Source organism: Pinus tabuliformis, chromosome 1_1 (genome assembly GCF_031772625.1).
Source record: "Pinus tabuliformis cultivar Carrire ecotype Pingquan chromosome 1_1, CPIR1, whole genome shotgun sequence".
NCBI classification, from domain to species: domain Eukaryota; kingdom Viridiplantae; phylum Streptophyta; class Pinopsida; order Pinales; family Pinaceae; genus Pinus; species Pinus tabuliformis.
This window is the reverse complement of record NC_142297.1, coordinates 870,342,511-870,348,031: the sequence shown is the minus strand read 5'-3', so window position 1 is coordinate 870,348,031 and position 5,521 is coordinate 870,342,511. Positions and strand designations below refer to the sequence as shown.

The window sequence follows — 5,521 nt, the reverse complement described above, 5'->3', positions numbered from 1 at the left end:
TTAATGATACTCAAAAAATATAAATATGTATATATCATTTATGTGAATTTCTCCAACATTAACTTTATGTATTTATAATACTTACTCATTTTCATTTGAGAAGCAAACTTTAATCTATTTTTTAATTAAAAAAATATTTGAAAAGAAAAGAAGTAATATTGATTTCCATACCTAATTATATTTATAGATAATTATAATTATAAAGTTGAAGATAAAATTCTTTTTCAAAATAAATAAATAAATTATATTAAATTCTACGCACAATTATAAAAATATAAAAACATTTTTGAAAAAGTAAAATTTAACTTATTTCTTTAACTAAAATTCCAAAGAAAAAATCAATATCTGCACCTTAAAAATGTCATATTTTTTTACAAAATATTTCCAAAATCCTAAATCATCTTAATTTACCTCATACAACCATAAAATAATATTATATTTTTTTGTAAAATACTTTTAAGTAAAACACAAACCATAGTCGCTTTTACTTGTCAACCTATTTAAATCGCCGTAGTCTTTAACGCGACTTTTTGAAAGCTTTTCCGGCGATTTTTTCCGGTGAAAATCCGGCAGTAATTTATTGAAATCAAAGTTTGATAACTAGTTTCTGCACAATGAAAGCGTCCCAGGGGTTTTTCAGGGTGCTGAATCCGAATATGCAGTTAAAAAACCATTTTAACTGCAACAAATCATGATTTCATCTCAATTTCTTCCGCCGGATTCCGTCACCGGAATCTCAAAAAGTCGCATTATAGACAACTCCATTTAAATCAGCGACCATGAAAAAAACTTAATTGGTGATAATTATATTATAAAGCATTATGTAAACCACTGAATCAAAATTCAAATCCATATAGTTCAATCCTTAAAAAAATTACAATTTATCTAAATTACCATTCAAAATTTCTAAACTTTAAATAAGATTCAAAACTTTGTTAAAACTCCAAAAAGCTCATTTCATTATAAATCAATAGTAAATGAATTACAAGTGGCCCACTTTGCCTTCCAGCACAACGTGTTGCACAACTTCCGAAAAAGAAAAGATAGTAAAAGGCTTATAACATGGTTTCTCATTCTAAGAAATACAAAAGATTGCATACATGTTTCTTGATTCATACTTTTTTTCAGCACGAAAAAACTATATAATTGTATTTATAAACAAAAATTGTTTTATATACAGTGACAATATTACTGCCAGGAAAGCAGCAAGCTTGAAAACATGTCCCATCTTGAAACAGACAAAGTAATGTAATTTCCAGAATAACATGCCCGGAGGCTGAGAGGATATCCAGGTGTAAATAGAGCTCCATTTGTTCATTTCGCCACAAGTGTATGATGCAAAATAAGGAAAGAAACTGAACCAGCTGGTACTGTAGAAGCCTTCATATGTGCATAAGACCTTAACAAAACCAAAATTTCTACCATAAGTAATTGCTATATGCCCTGAAATTGGAAATCCTGGATCTGGTAGATAGTGCTGTTCGCCTTTATCTGCAATCTCCATAAACCTTGGGGCAAGGTTAGACCCCTTTTAGATAGAGCGTCCGCCTTTTTGTTTTTGTTCCTGTCAATATGGAAAATAGAATAATCCTTCCTGTAGTCCCATAATGCTGCTATCCTGTCCATCCAGCCGGCAAGGTGAACAAAATAGAAATAGAAAGAAGCAATATTGTTTCACAACTTCCAAAAAAGAAAAGACAGTAAAAAGCTTATAACATGGTTTCTTATTCTAAGAAATACAAAAGATTGCATACATGTTTCTTGATTCATACTACAGATTAACAAAATAGAAAGATTTGATTCATACTACAGATTAACAAAATAGAAAGATGGAATATTATAGTTCCAATAATTTTTCAGAATTTAACGAACATTTATCACTGATCACAAATACAACAAAATTGTTTATACCAGTCGAAGTATATGGAGTCTACAATGTACACCTGTATTATTGGATTAATATCAATAGCGTGGCTTTGCATAATGAAATTGAATAGCAAATGATTTTTGAAAGGTTAGTGAAAGAAATTTACTTTAAATATTGATAAACAGACAATAACAAAGTTAAATCTCAGAATTTCCACTTTAATACATACTTTTGCACAATGCTTTAAAAAAAATCATCTGTGAAATGGCCATTCCCAATTACAAAGGAACCCAATGAAGCAATCTAACTTTTCTGCACTTCCAATGATCCCAATTGGAGCATTTGATATGTGTGTAAAGTGGATCAAAGGATGCAATTTACCTGCACAGTTCCCAGCTTTTCATCTTCGAAATTTTTGGTTTGTATGTAAGGTGGATCAAAGGAGATGCAAGTTACCTACACATTTCCTTGCTTTTCTTCTTCAAAATTTTCCTCTATCAAGGTTCAGTACATTTCGAGTGGCATTAGTTACCTTATAACGTGTTAGGAGGAAGAATAAAATTATATGGTTCACCTGAAAAGAAAGAGAGTAATAGAGTTATCTGGTTCACCTGCCAAAGAACAATAATGTATTCCTGGAATTGATCCATAAAACACAAACAACAGGGAAGGAGAACCCCAAATAATGAGTTCCTGGAATTGATACATAAAACACAAATAGCAGGGAAGGAGAACCCCAACAATGGCAGAGTTGTCTACACCTTTATTTAAATTCACAGGTCTATAACAGGCACCTTTATGAACAAAATTGCAAGAAATTTGCATTATTGAAAAATTGCAGCTACATATAAATTCCTGCATAGCAAAGAACCTTAAAAGCTTATGGAGAATCAAGGTCCTAGGCACGCAGTTGTACCCCTGGAGTCTGTAATCTCCATTTTAATGCATATTTATGCTTTCTTCTTGACCGTACTAAGCAAATCAACAGTTCAATAAGTACCCACAAACTTACACAGAAATGGAAAGGAGAAGCCATACCTGGAAATTTTCAATGAGTGCAAGTTATGAAGATCGTTTTCTTCGCTGAACTGGACCTTGGTGCTACTGTTGTTATTCCGCTTCACAAGGAAAAAAGCTGTTCTGTCTCACGATCTCGTGCAATGGCTGACCTGGTACGGTTTTCATCCTCTCTGCAAGCCACTGAAAGTAAAACCCTATCTATATTCCTCAATAAATAGCAAAAAGGTTGAAACAAAGAGAAAATTAACACGTATTAAATCAAAATGGAGAAAACTCGATTCCTTGCGTCCAACTGGTGCTCTGCTATGCCTCACCGTCGGGCTTATGGATCCCTCGCTGTGCTCCTCGGCAGTATCCGTGAGTATCAATTGCGGAGGAAAAGCAAACCAAGCTGTTACGAAAATCTTGATCATTGAATTTCTCAGCAGTAGCACGGTTAGCTTTGCCTCGCAATCGATACCAAAATTCCATACCCAAAACTTTAATTGACAAAAATAGAACACTGGCATGGAATGAGCGAAGAGGGTCTGGCTACAGTGGCAGATCAACGATAGGAAATACAGAATGTCAAGTTCCTTCAATGAATTTATTGCGAAATTTAAGGGTTGTTGCGACAACTTTGCTCAAAAATTGAGCAGCTGAGCAGAAGCGACCGGTTTGCTTAGCCAAATACTGGTCCCGTTTTTTTCCTGTCAAATACAGAGCAAAGCCGATAAAAAAAAACTCGAATCGCCACTGTATACTCAATCAGCAACAAAGGGTTTTTTCATTTTCTTGGCCTAAGGCCTTACTTCCAAGATCCATTTTCAGATCAGGCCACTCTTTTGGGGATTTTGAAGAAACTTGCTCTCTACCTCATCGATCCTGTACCACTTAGCTTTCAGCAATCTACCATTTGTACACCAATTTGTTAAAAAAATTGCTTACCTCTGAGTTTATGTGACGGAGTTCCCTCTTCGAACTCGATCTGAACATTTGACCCTACGTCTTCAACTGACGGTGATACTATTGATACAGAGTTCCTCATCTTGACCGATGGTAACACAACAGATACAGAGTTCCTCTGGCAGAACTACTGAGGGAGTCAATACCACCAGACATCCAGAGCATTTAATAATGCTCTGTATGCTGTGCTCCACTGTCAAACTTCCCATATAATTGAGCATTTAATAATGCCCTGTATGCTGTGCTCCACTGTCAAACTTTCCGAATAATTTAAAATCTGACGGTGGAGAACCCACCAACACAGCATGAAGTACTCTGTAGCTACGTATGTATTAGTTGCGGTATTGATGGAAAGTTTGTCATATTCTTCAGGTCTAACCGGCAAGGTTTTTACATAATGATTTTTTCCAGTAAGTTTTTGGACAAATCACATCAGCTATGGATTTTTTTAATGATAAATTCCAATGGAATAACATTTTTCTCCGCCTCTTACAGAAATCTAATGGACCACACCTGCAATTCAAAGTGAACTAAATTGGTTTCAGGGTTGGACCATACTAATTGATTTTAGTGTTGGACCATGCCAAACGTTTGGCATTGTTAGTAGTATTTGATAACCAATTTATAGTTTATGGTTTTTTTAAAACATGTCTAATTATATAATATATATTTTTTTATGGGTGAGAAAATTTATCATAATTTAGTTGTCAACTCAGTAGTGAAGATAATTATCTCTAATTGTAATTCGCGAATGCATCACAGTTATTCAAGGAAAATCAGTCACTTGAAATAACTCGTTGGTGGTTTGTGGAGGGGCAAGCTGTTAATCTTGTAGATGTTTTTGGGTCTATTAACTTGAACTACGAGCTCTTAACAATGATAAGTTAGCTTGCATTTAGGGACAATAATGAATGATGGCACGAATGAAAGTTTGTCCCCTTAAGGACCACTAATGGGTAATTTGACATTTCCAAATCTCTTAAAATTTGTTGTAATGTTTTCTCCCTCTTTTACGAAAATTAAGACAAATCAACTTGACTTTTTAGATTTGATGCTACAATTTGAGAGACTTTCTTGCAAGTCCCATAACCAGTAAAACATGTCACATTGTTGGCTTGGTGGGGCCTGACATAAGTTCAGCATTAGTTAGCCAAACAAATCCCTACACCATTGGCCCTTTCGGCATCAGCCCGCGGAGCACGGACCGAAGTCTCACCCGAAGCAGTATGGGGGGATGTTGGAACCAAGTTTCCGCACCCTGAGATGGTCGTGATGTCGTTTTATTCCTTCTATTCCTGCTTTCGCGCTGGTCGTTGAATTCTAGGGCTCTGTCTGTCCAACCCTTTACTCCACCCTTTTGTACCTCTGCGAAGGGGTACGATAAGCCTTCGCGCAACCCTAACTTGTGGTTTAGGTACTTTCGCGCTGCTAGGGCAGTGTATCGTGTAGATTCCCAAACTAGCTTAAGTGTCTTACTTATATTGTTAAACAATCGCAGTTAGCGCCGCGTAAATATGTATCCTCATTTGCGTTCAATTATCTAACGTAATTACATACATTCGCGCATCAAATAAGCATTATAAATAAAATTCATAGACAATATGACAAGATGCATTAACAGGAAACAAAGACACAGAATTTGCAGAATGCTTCTCTTTATTGATATCTTCAGATGATTACAGACTCTAT

At 35.2% G+C, this 5,521-nt stretch overlaps 2 long non-coding RNA genes across 2 annotated transcripts; both read right to left on the bottom strand.

Moving 5' to 3' along the window:
• Positions 1-978: 978 nt before the first annotated feature.
• LOC149217059 (uncharacterized) lies at positions 979-3,339 on the bottom strand. Its single transcript, XR_016251222.1, has 3 exons — positions 3,202-3,339; positions 2,906-3,067; positions 979-1,618 (listed from the first exon to the last, which is right to left on the bottom strand). It is a non-coding gene; the product is annotated as an uncharacterized LOC149217059 (long non-coding RNA).
• Positions 3,340-3,347: 8 nt separating this feature from the next.
• LOC149217058 (uncharacterized) lies at positions 3,348-4,160 on the bottom strand. Its single transcript, XR_016251221.1, has 2 exons — positions 3,815-4,160; positions 3,348-3,576 (listed from the first exon to the last, which is right to left on the bottom strand). It is a non-coding gene; the product is annotated as an uncharacterized LOC149217058 (long non-coding RNA).
• Positions 4,161-5,521: the final 1,361 nt, after the last annotated feature.